Raw genomic sequence first — 12,516 nt, 5'->3', positions numbered from 1 at the left:
TTCTGGATTGTGTGCAGATATATATCTTGACATTGTCCCTTTAAGTTATATAAACACTTATCTGTCGGGAGGTGTCATTAGGCAGTCTTACGTACAAGGCGTACAAAATTAGGTGATGGGAACCACAAATTCATTCCAGAGGGTTTAATAAAATATACAATTCACTGGATTCCATCTGGCTTAGTTTCCGAAGACACTATTCCCTGCAACCCATCCCCTTCCCCTCCCTACTTTTACCCAAACACAAAACAACAGGAAGGATGTGTGGTGTAGAACAACTCTTGATTCTTTCCTGTTTAACTGTTACAAGGTAGAGTTAGTGGTTTTGATATATCGCGCTGAAGATTTAGATCAGTTTGATATTTACTTCATGACTGGATGGTTAAAGACAAAACAGATTTCAAGGGAAGTCAGGAGATATTGATAGAGCCTTAATTATAATTGATCTCTGGAAGCAGCTTAAATTAATTTAAACAAGGGAACTGAGCAGTTAAATATATCCCGAATTGTTCAATTTGCTTATGTCCCTGTCCCACTTAGGAAACCTGAACGGAAGCCTCTGGAGACTTTGCGCCCCACCCAAGGTTTCCGTGCAGCTCCCGGAGGTTCCCGGAGGTTTTTGTCCGTCTCCCTACCTGCTTCCACTACCTGCAACCTCCAGCAACCACCTGCAACCTCCAGGAATCGTACGGAAACCTTGGGTGGGGCGCAAAGTCTCCAGAGGTTTCCGTTCAGGTTTCCTAAGTGGGACAGGGACTATTACTTCCCAGTGTTTAGTTTAGGGATCCACCGAGTCTGTGCCGACCAGCGATCCCCGCACCCTAACACTATCCTACACACACTAGGGACAATTTACGTTTATACCAAGCCAATTAACCTACAAACCTGTACGTCTTTGGAGTGTGGGAGGAAACCGAAGATCTTGGAGAAAACCCACGCGGGCCACGGGGAGAAACTGGGACCCGGAGCTCTGGCGCTGAGAGGCAGCAACTCTACCACTGCGCCACCGTGCCGCTGCAGTTCAAAATAATCTCACTGTGACATGTCAAGTGACAATAAAGTATCATTTATTCAAAGTGATGCTGCATTCGTAGTAAAGAAAACAGAAAACCATGAGACATGAGGGTGATGAAAAAGGCTGGAGGACTAAAAGTTTGTATTTTTAGTTGTGACAGATGCACTTGGAAACAGGCCATTCAGCCCATCGAGTCCACGGCAACCATTTTTCACCCGTTCACAGTAGTTCTGTTATCCCACGTCTAACACACTAGGGGCGATATGCGGAGACATAGAAACATAGAAACATAGAAAATAGGTGCTGGAGTAGGCCATTCTGCCCTTCGAGCCTGCACCGCCATTCAATATGATCATGGCTGAGAAGAACTTTTTTCACACAGAGAGTGGTGAATCTCTGGAACTCTCTGCCGCAGAGGGTAGTCGAGGCCAGTTCATTGGCTATATTTAAGAGGGAGTTAGATGTGGCCCTTGTGGCTAAGGAGATCAGAGGGTATGGAGAGAAGGCAGGTACGGGATACTGAGTTGGATGATCAGCCATGATCATATTGAATGGCGGTGCAGGCTCGAAGGGCCAAATGGCCTACTCCTGCACCTAATTTCTATGTTTCTATGTTTCTATCCAACAGTATCCTGTACCTGCCTTCTCTCCATTCCCCCTGATGCCTTTAGCCACAAGGGCCACATCTAACTCCCCTTTAAATATAGCCAATGAACTGGCCTCAACTACATTCTGTGGCAGAGAATTCCAGAGACTCTCTGTGTGAAAAATGGTTTTCTCATCTCAGTCCTAAAAGATTTCCCTTTTATCCTTAAACTGTAATCCCTTGTTCTGGACTTACCCAACATCGGGAACAATCTTCCTGCATCTAGCCTGTCCAACCCCTTAAGAATTTTGTAAGTTTCTATAAGATCCCCCTCTCAATCTTTTAAATTCTAGTGAGTACAAGCCGAGTCTATCCAGCCTTTCTTCATATGAAAGTCCTGACATCCCAGGGATCAGTCTGGTGAACCTTCTCTGTACTCCCTCTATGGCAAGAATGTCCTTCCTCAGATTAGGAGACCAAAACTGCACGCAATACTCCAGGTGTGGTCTCACCATTTCAGCCACAAACCCGCACGTCTTTGGGATGTGGGAGATAACTGGAGGACCCGGATGAAACCCACGTGGTCACAGGGAGATCGTGCAAACTCCACACGGACAGCAGCCGAGGTCAGGATCGAACCTGGATCTCTGATGCCGTGAGGCAGCAGCTCCACCAACAGGGCCAATGGGGGAATTTGGGCAAAAGGGAAAAGATGAGTCATTATCTAAAATAAAAAAATCAAGAAAGATATAACCTTGTCAGAAAGGCATAACTCTCAAGAAAGAGTTAGATAGACCTCTTATAGACAGTGGTCAAGGGATATGGGGAGAAGGCAGGAACGGGTTACTGATTGTGGATGATCAGCCATGATCACAGTGAATGGCGGTGCTGGCTCGAGGGGCAGAATTGCCTACTCCTGCACCTATTGTCTATTGTCTATTATCTGCAGTTGAGTTAATTACTGTTTTTGGGAAGTGATTCAAAGAAGGGATCAAAAGATGAGGTGAGAAGGCAGGAACAGGACACCAACCTCAGTCAGGACACAATCCTGTTGCATAGTGGGGCAGTGCTAAAGGGCTACTCTTACTCTAAAACTCTGTTTCCTATATTTTTACTTATGCCCGAAAGTTATCAACCAAATTTGTAGAAAGGAACTGCAGATGCTGGTATATACTGAAGATAGACACAAACCTGCCGGTTCTCTGGATACTTTCAATAGAGAGTTAGATAGAGCTCTTAAAGGTAGCGGAGTCAGGGGATATGGGGAGAAGGCAGGAATGGGGTACTGATTGTTGATGATCAGCCATGATCACAGTGAATGGCGGTGCTGGCTGGAAGGGGTGAATGGACTACTCCTGCACCTATTGTCTATTGTAAGAAGGGTCCCGACCGGATACATCACCTATCCCTTTTCTCCAGAGAACTAGTGTGAACGTGTTGTGATCAATGACAAAATAGACAATAGACAATAGGTGCAAGAGTAGGCCATTTGGCCCTTCGAGCCAGCACCGCTGGTCAGCATGGTTTCTGTGGTGCTGTTTCCACACTGTGGCTTTCAATCAATCAAGGAACGGTACGACACAAAATGCTGGAGCAACTCAGCAGGACAGGCAGCATCTCTGGAGAGAAAGAATGGGTGATGTTTCTGGTCGAGACCCTTCTTCAGACTTCTTCATCTCCAGAGATGCTGCCTGCCCCGCTATGTGACTCGAGCAATTGTGTCTACCTTTGGTTCAAACCAGCATCTGCAGTTCCTTCCTACAAAGAAGAGTACAGGACCGGACCTGAAGACTGCAACGACCAGGTTCAGGAATAGCTACTTCCCCACAGTCATCAGGATTCTTAAGGATAAGGGGAAAATCCTTTAAAACCGAGATGAGAAGAACTTTTTCACACAGAGAGTAGTGAATCTCTGGAACTCTCTGCCACAGAGGGTAGTTGAGGCCAGTTCATTGACTATATTTAAGAGGGAGTTATTTGCACTTGTTATCAGAGGGTTGGAGAGAAGGCAGTTCGGGATACTGTGTTGTATCAGCCATGATTATATGAATGGCATCAAAGGGCCGAATGGCCTACTCCTGACCTAATTTCTGTAGTCAAAGCCTACTATGTTCTGTTATCTGTTTATTTGCACTTATTTATTCATGTGTGTATATATTTATATAATGGTATATGGACACACTGATCTGTTCTGTAGTCAATGCCTACTATGTTCTGTTGTGCTGAAGCAAAGCAAGAATTTCATTGTCCTATCAGGGACACATGACAATAAACTCTCTTGAATCTTGAATCTTGACAATGATGCTAATTTGATCCACGCAAGGTCTACACCTTCGCAAGCCCTGCCCGTTCATGTGCTGTATCTGTCGAAATGCTCTAAAATTCACAGCAGACTGTTGCTCAGGTCAATTTTGCGTTTGCTAAACTCCAAGAACATCTCAGAGACAATCGGGTACCTGCTTGCAGACTAGATTAAACGTCTGGCTGGCTGTCATTTTGATGACCCTGCTTTATTCCTGTGGAGCCTGGAGAAACATAGAAACATAGAAAATAGGTGCAGGAGTAGGCCATTCGGCCCTTCGAGCCTGCAATATGATCAATATGATCATGGCTGATCATCCAACTCAGTATCCTATACCTGCCTTCTCTCCATACCCCCTGATCCCTTTAGCCACAAGGGCCACATCTAACTCCCTCTTAAATATAACCAATGAACTGGCCTCAACTACCTTCGGTGGCAGAGAATTCCGGACATTCACCACTCTCTGTGTGAAAAATGTTTTCCTCATCTCGGTCCTAAAAGATTTCCCCTTTATCCTTAAACTGTGACCCCTTGTTCTGGACTTCCCCAACATCGGGAACAATCTTCCTGCATCTAGCCTGTCCAACCCCTTAAGAATTTTGTACGTTTCTATAAGATCCCCCCTCAATCTTCTAAATCCTAGCAAGTACAAGCCGAGTCTATCCAGTCTTTCTTCATATGAAAGTCCTGACATCCCTGGACACGTGTACGGCACATTTGCGTTTACCTGAACTGCACAAGGCGACTAATGACAATCAGATGGCAGAATAAGTTCAGCGATGCTCTCATTCATTAAATAAAAAGCTGACAGGCCAAGCAGAGATTGTCGGATTGCAACAATACAGTTACCAGTTGTGAAGGTCTGGTGGACAGTTTGCAAATGTCTTTCATGATGCAAAGTGATTTTGTGGTTAGTTGAAAACGAAAGCTTTGAATCCAACCGGAAAAGCTGTGCTTTTTAAACATGTGGAGAATGCAAATGACATGTTCAACATCAGCAAGCCTGGCAAATAAATCTTCACAATTAGGGCGGCACGGTGGCGCAGCGGTAGAGTTGCTGCCTCACAGCGCCAGTGACCCGGGTTCAAACCTGACCACGGGTGCCCTCTGTGCGGAGTTTGTACGTTTTCCCCGTGACCTGCGTGGGTTTTCTCCGGGTGCTCCGGTTTCCTCCCACACTAAACTAAGCCATCTCCAACATGGCGTGTTTAAGAAAGAACTGTAGATGCTGGAAAAATCGAAGGTAGACAAAAATGGTGGAGAAACACCAAGAATATTCCTTGGTTATTCCTTCCCTCAATAGATTCTGCCTCACCCGCTGAGTTTCTCCAGCATTTTTGTCCAACATGGTGTGGATCAATCAGCTGACATTGAAGTAAAAGCTAGTTGAGTAATGCTTGAACAAACTGCTCCTCAAAATGACATGAAGACAAAGATTAATTTCTACCTCATTCATATCTTTATGCTATTCATGAACTCAATGCAGCTATGTCACTTATTTGTACCTGCACTTTCTGTGTAGCTAAACTCTGAACTCTACTTTCTCTCTTGCTCTGCCTGTTGTACTCTTGTATGGCAGCAGTACACCTTGTACGGTGCTGCCTGACCCGCTGAGTTATTAAGCCCCTGTCCCACTTAGGAGACCTAAACAGCAACCTCTGGTGACCTTGCGCGCCACCCAAAAAAAAAAATCAAGGTCGAAGTGACCTGCAACCTCCTACCACCTCTCATGCATATGTTGAAAACCTTCCTCGACTATGAAGAAAACCGGCTTCGACTAGACCTGCGACTAAAAAAATATAGATTTTTAAAACGGCAATCTATTTTTAGTCGAGGCCGGTTTTAAACGTGAAAAAATAGCAGCAATCTAGATGAAGCCTCGACCACGCGGAAACCATGTTTTTCGTGTCTACGCTACTGAAAAAGTCCGAAGAAGGGTGCCAACCTGATGCGTCGCCTAAAGATGTCCTCCAGAGATGCTGCCTCACCCGCTGAGTTACTCGGCGAGGCAGCATCCTCCAGCATTTTTGTCTACCTTCGATTTTTACAGCATCTGCAGTTCTTTCTTGAAAACATCGAGTTACTCCAGCACTTTTGGGTCTTTTTTTTGGTAAACCATCATCTGCAGTTCCTTATGTGGGACGTCCTCGCTGTATCTCGATACAGCATCTCAGCCCACCTAACAATAATAAGCTAACACCGGTACAATAGGCACTATTGACCTTTTAAGAGCTCTGCACTATCCTGCAACTATATAAAAAAAAATAGGCTTGTGAGGACAAGAGTCTGATTTTTTCCGTGAGATTCACGACTTAGCTTTTCAATATATAAACGTTGTCAATGCAATCCTCCACCTTTTGGCTCCTAATTGCCAATTCCCAGTCTGAAGTTGTGTTTCGAGGCAGGGGTAACGGGGTATTGCTGCATGGAATTGTCGCCAAAGTGTAGACATGGAATTATATGAAATTACATGGCATTTTACAGCAGGGGAAAAGCCATTCAGCCCAAGTAGTCTCTGCCAGCGTTTGGGCTCCACATGTGCCTCCCCGCCCACCCATTCTTCTAATCCCTTTGACATTTTCTTCCTAATGACCTGGTCTCTTCCTTCCTTCCGTTCTTCCTTCCTTCCACAACACCACGAGAAGGCAATTGGCTTATTTCTTCGTCTGCCTTGCAAACATTCTTGTGCTCCCTTTCTGTTAACTTTGAACATGTTCCCTGTGCGGAAAAAAATGTTTTAAAAAGAAATTAAACACAATGCCTTCAGAAAGAAAAAAAAAAGACAGACACGGAAAGCTGGAGTGACTCGGCGGGTCAGGCAGCATCTCTGGAGACAAGGAGTAGGTGACGTTGCGGGTCGAGAAAAGGGACACAACGTGCTGGATTAACTCGACAGGTCAGGCAGCATTCTCCGAGAACACGGCGAGGCGACGTTTCGGATCGGGAACTTTTTCTGACTGATTATAGTAGGAGAGGAAAATCAATCTCGACCCGAAACGTCGCCTATCCATGTTCTCCAGAGATGCAGTCTGGCCCGCCGAGTTACTCCAGCTTCTAGTGCCTATCATCGGTTTAAACCAACATCTGCAGTTCCTGGTGTAGGAAGGAGCTGCAGATGCTGGTTCAAGCCGATGATGGGCACAACATGCTGGAGTAACTCAGCGGGAGAGTAGAGCCAGCCCCGTCTGAAGGACCGGCCTGAAGAAACGCCACCCATTCCTTCTCTCCAGAGATGCTGCCCGTCCCGCTGAGTGACTGCAGCATTTGAATGAACGAATGAATGACTGAATGAATGAATGAATTGATGCATGAATGAATGTATGAATTAATTAATGAATGCATGTATGAATTAATGAATTAATGAATGAATTAATGATTGAATTAATGAATGATTGAATGAATGCATGAATTAATGAATGAATGATTGAATGCATGAATGAATATATGAATGACAGAATGAATACATTTTGCGTAGATCTGTAATTCCTTCCTACACTTTAGGGGAAAAAAGACGCAGAAAAATACTCCTCTCCACTCTCGCTCCACGCTTGATGTACGACTTGTATTGAAGTGAGTGCTGTCAGGACAAGATAGTCACTCCACCGGTTGGAGGGAAGGAAGGAGCATGGTTTTGCTCACAGCTGCAGATGAAAGCGTGGCCTGGAGCAATAATCCTCGTCCCAGCACTAAACAAACGTTCAGCAGCGGCTTCCTGCACACGCAGGAATTCCTGTGCTACTTGTCCGCGCTAGGGGCAATGTAACCACAAGGCTGTACTGCGAAAAGAAAATGCACACACATACCGCGAAACATCACATCAGGATTAGCCACTTTTTTTCACCCCCCCCAAAAAAAACCCCTTTCTTATTTTTGGCATCTAATTTTAGAATCTTTGCTGAGATTATACTGAGCTGTGGCATGCATACTTTCAGCAGCTAATATATCTGTGTGGTAAGTTCGCACCATGTTTTTGGCCCACTATGCTTGTGCCGAACATGATGCCAAGTCAAACTGATCTCACCTGCTTGTGCATGATCCATATCCCTGAATCTATTCCCTGCACTTCCATGTGCCTGTCTAAAAGCTTCTTAAACGTCATTATCGTATCTGCCTCCACCGCCTCTGTCACCACCTCTGGTACAAGGCACCCACCACTCTCCGTGTAATGAAACATGACCACCACCATACATACAACGGAGCAACTATAGAAACAAGGAACCGCAGATGCTGATTTGTCACACATCAAACACATAAAGCTCCGGCTTCACTCAGGTTGAAGAAGGGTTCCATTCCATCCCACAACGTCAGCTATTCCTTTTAGCCAGAGATGCTGCCAGACCCGCTGAGTTACACCAGCATAGTGTGTCTATCTTCTGTATAAACCAGCATCTGCATTTACTTCCTATACATTTCGTCTTCTCCAGAGATGCTGCTTGATCCGCTGAGTTACTCCAGGACATTGTGCCATCTTGAAAATGTCTTTAGCTTGCTGAAGTCACGCTAAATGATAGACGTTACTACACCAAGTAAGTTGAGAATCGAAGGTAGACAAAAGTGCTGGAGAAATCTCAGCGGGTGCAGCAGCATCTATGGAGCGAAGGAAATAGGCAACGTTTCGGGACGAAACGTTGCCTATTTCCTTCGCTCCATAGATGCTGCTGCACCCGCTGAGTTTCTCCAGCACTTTTGTCTCCATTCGTTCGCTCCATAGATGCTGCTGCACCCGCTGAGTTTCTCCAGCACTTTTGTCTACCTTCGATTTCCCAGCATCTGCAGTTCCTTCTTAAACAAGTTGAGAATCGATTCAGATCTTATCAAAGTGAAACGATTGGCAAACAATGCTGGCTTGCAGATACCTGACTTGCCTTTGTCAAGTCGTTCTTATTTCTACTTTGATGAGCGTTTCCTCCAGTTTATGTTAAATGGTTAGCAGTTGTCTCTGTCAAAATAGTGGAGGCAGGAATATGATATGAATAAGTTTATCCTTTGTGTGAGAACACTGTTTATGGTGCTTTTCCGTGTCTTTTGAGGGACTGAACTCACCTTGGTTATGAGAGTTAAGTTAGGTGGGGCAGCGATAGAATCACTGCCTTGCAGCACCAGAGACCCGGGTTCAATCCTGACCACGGGTGCTGTCACGTTATATCTGTGACCACGTGGATTTTCTCCGGGTGCTGCGCTTCAATCCCACATTCCACAGACACGCAGGTTTGCAGGTTAATTGGCTTCTGTAAATTGTCCTTAGTGTGCAGGATGGAACTGGTATATGGGTGATCGTTGGTCAGCACGGACTCGGTGGGTCGAAGGGCCTGTTTCCGCACTGTATATCTAAACTAAACTAAACTAAACTTAATAAAGGACAGAAAGAATGATCAAAGGATAATCATGTGGGGATATAAAGACATGTGGAACAATGTGCGAATGTGAGGTTATTCACTTTGGTAGGGAGAATTGAATAATTTTTATATGTGAGGAATGAGTAAATAGGCACATGGCTATGCAGGGAATGGAGGGAAGTATATGGATCATATGCAGATTATATTAGGTTATCTTGGCACGATGGTTGACACAGAAATTGTGGGCTGAAGGGCCTGTTACCATGCTGTACTAGACAATAGGTGCAGGAGTAGGCCATTCGGCCCTTCTGTGTTCTATGTTTAAGTGGTGGTGGACAACATAGAAACATAGAAACATAGAAAATAGGTGCAGGAGTAGGCCATTCGGCCCTTCGAGCCTGCACCGCCATTCAAAATGATCATGGCTGATCATCCAAATCAATATCCCATACCTGCCTTCTCTCCATATCCCCAGATCCCTTTAGCCACAAGGGCCACATCTAACTCCCTCTTAAATATAGCCAATGAACTGGTCTCAACTACCTTCTATGGCCTCAACTACCTTCTATGGCAGAGAATTCCACAGATTCATCCCCAGACCTTCTCTGTGACAATAAGGAAACATAAAAATGGTGCAGGAGTTTTCGGCCCTTCATCTATGTGGCTGATCTAAAAGATCCCTTCCCTCATATATCCTTTTAGCCACAAACTGTGTCCCCTTAAATTGTTCTGGACTGGCCCAACTACTTCTGTGGGAATTCCACAATCTTCTCTGTGTCAAATATGCATCTAAAGCCTGTATCCACCATGTCCCCCTGGACTTAAGAATTTGTAAGTTTCTATAAGATCACCGCTCAATCTTCTAAATTCTAGCGAGTACAAGCCGAGTCTATCCAGTCTTTCTTCATATGAAAGTCCTGACATCCCAGGGATCAGTCTGGTGAACCTTCTCTGTACTCCCTCTATGGCAAGAATGTCTTTCCTCAGATTTGGAGACCAAAACTGTATGCAATACTCCAGGTGTGGTCTCACCAAGACCCTGTACAACTGCAGTAGAACCTCCCTGCTCTTATACTCAAATCCTTTTGCTATGAATGCTAACATACCATTCACTTCCTTCACTGCCTGCTGCACCTGTATGCCTACTTTCAATGACTAGTGTACTATGACACCCAGGTCTCGTTGCATCTCCCCTTTTCCTAATCGGCCACCATTCTGATAATAGTCTACTTTGGCAAGATGGCATGGGGCATAATCGTATAGGGTGGTAAGCCTACCTTAAGAGCATTGATCTCATTGGGCAGTAGACCAAACCCAAGGGCTCCAATGGTCTAGGAAGGAACAGCTGGAGTAACTCAGTGGGACAGGCAGCATCTCTGGAGAGAAGGAATGAAGAAGGGTCTCAACCTGAAACGTCACCCATTCCTTCTCTCCAGAGATGCTGCCTGTCACGCTGAGTTACTCCGGCTTTTTGTGTCTATCTTCGGCTCCAACGGTCCAGTCCTGATTCCGTTCCGCTGAAAATGTTTACTAATTATTTATGGAGATTGTAATTGGTAAGATTGTCATTACATTTAAAATGTAATTTGTCAAAATACATAATGGAAATTGGAAAATGTAGGAACAGAACATGCTTGTTTACTTTAGTTTAGGTATACAGCACATAAACAGGCCCTTCACCCCACCGAGTCCACGCCGACCAGCGATCTAACACAATCCTACACACACACTAGGGCCAATTTACAATTTTACTGAAGCCAATTAACCTGCAAACCTGCAGGTCTATGGAGTGTGTGAGGAATCCGTAACCCCCTCTAATTCAGGCATCGTTTCAGTGAACCAACTCTGCATCCTTTGTTTTTTATACACCCCTTATCAATATCTCAGATCTCTGAGTTGTATAATGCAGTTCCAGCCATGTTTCCACGAGACTGCTTGAGGATCATCTTACATCTTGAGTTTATCTGCCTTTGTCCACCTGTCCACTTCAACCCATGGCCAGCCTTGACCCATTATCCCTGTACAAAGTGCACCAGATATGTCCATTTGTCTGGACATCTACATGGACCTTTCTTTGCTATTCCAATTGCTTCTTTATATGTATTTCACCAAGTTGGAGTACAATTATCTCTTACAATCGAACCAACGAAAGGAGAAGATGGATGCAAAATGCTGGGACAACTCAGCGGGACAGGCAGCATCTCTGGAGAAAAGGAACGGGCGATGTTTTGGGTTGAGACCCTTCTTCTGAAGAGCAGTTTTTGACCTGAAACATCACCTAGAAGCATCTGCACTTCCTTCCTACATCAATGAAATGAGAATATCTGAGCTGGCACCATGATCAACATGAATCCTACAGCGTTGACCTTCACAGAACTGGAGACATTACCTTATCCAGCTTCATGTCCTGAGGGACAGATGAAAACCCTGAGGAAGATAGAACTGTGAAGGTGAAAATGGTTTAGAGTGATCATTTTGCCCTTTACAAATTGTTACTCACCAATGCATGTCACACACTTTTAGAGCCCATTCCCTTTTAGTGCCGACACCCCCATTAGTGCCTTTAGCAAGCTCCCTCCTTCCATCAGCAGGGAATAGGCCAAATCCTGAGACCTCTTACTTTAAACTTCAGAGATTTAGTGGAGTTTAGCTTTAGTTTAGAGATACAGTGCGGAAACAGGCCCTTCGGCCCACCAAGTCCGTGCCGACCAGCGGTCCCTATACACCAGCACTATCCTACACACTGGGGACAATTTACAATTGATAGAAGCCAATTAACCTACAAACCTGCATGTCTTTGTAGTGTGGGAGGAAACCTGAGCACCCGGAGAAAACCCACCCACACGGTCACTGGGAAAACGTACAAACTCCTTACAGACAGCACACATCCTTTCTTTGCTATTCCATTTTCTTCTTTATATGTATTTCACCAAGCGGATTGAACCCGGGTCTCTGACGCTGTAAGGCCGCACTCTACCGCTAATCCTCTGTGCCGCCCTTATGAAGTATCTTTTGTGATGTCCCCTCTTGTGAAGGCTCTTTACAAGGCATTTCACTTATTGTGAAACACATTTAATCAATTGCCTCAATAATACAACAAAATTGAGAGTCTGTCAAATATCAAAATTATAGTACATTTATATATTGAGGATTGAAATTAAGATGTACGAGTTACAGTCATGACAACAGAGGATAATTGATCAAGAACCATGGAAATAATTGTACCTCAGTTAAGAAGGATATTGAACCCCCCAAATTAGGCTGCCCTAGAATTTTG

This window comes from Leucoraja erinacea, chromosome 18, assembly GCF_028641065.1.
Source record: "Leucoraja erinacea ecotype New England chromosome 18, Leri_hhj_1, whole genome shotgun sequence".
Taxonomy (NCBI): Eukaryota; Metazoa; Chordata; class Chondrichthyes; order Rajiformes; family Rajidae; genus Leucoraja; species Leucoraja erinaceus.
Note: the sequence above shows the minus strand (reverse complement) of the source record.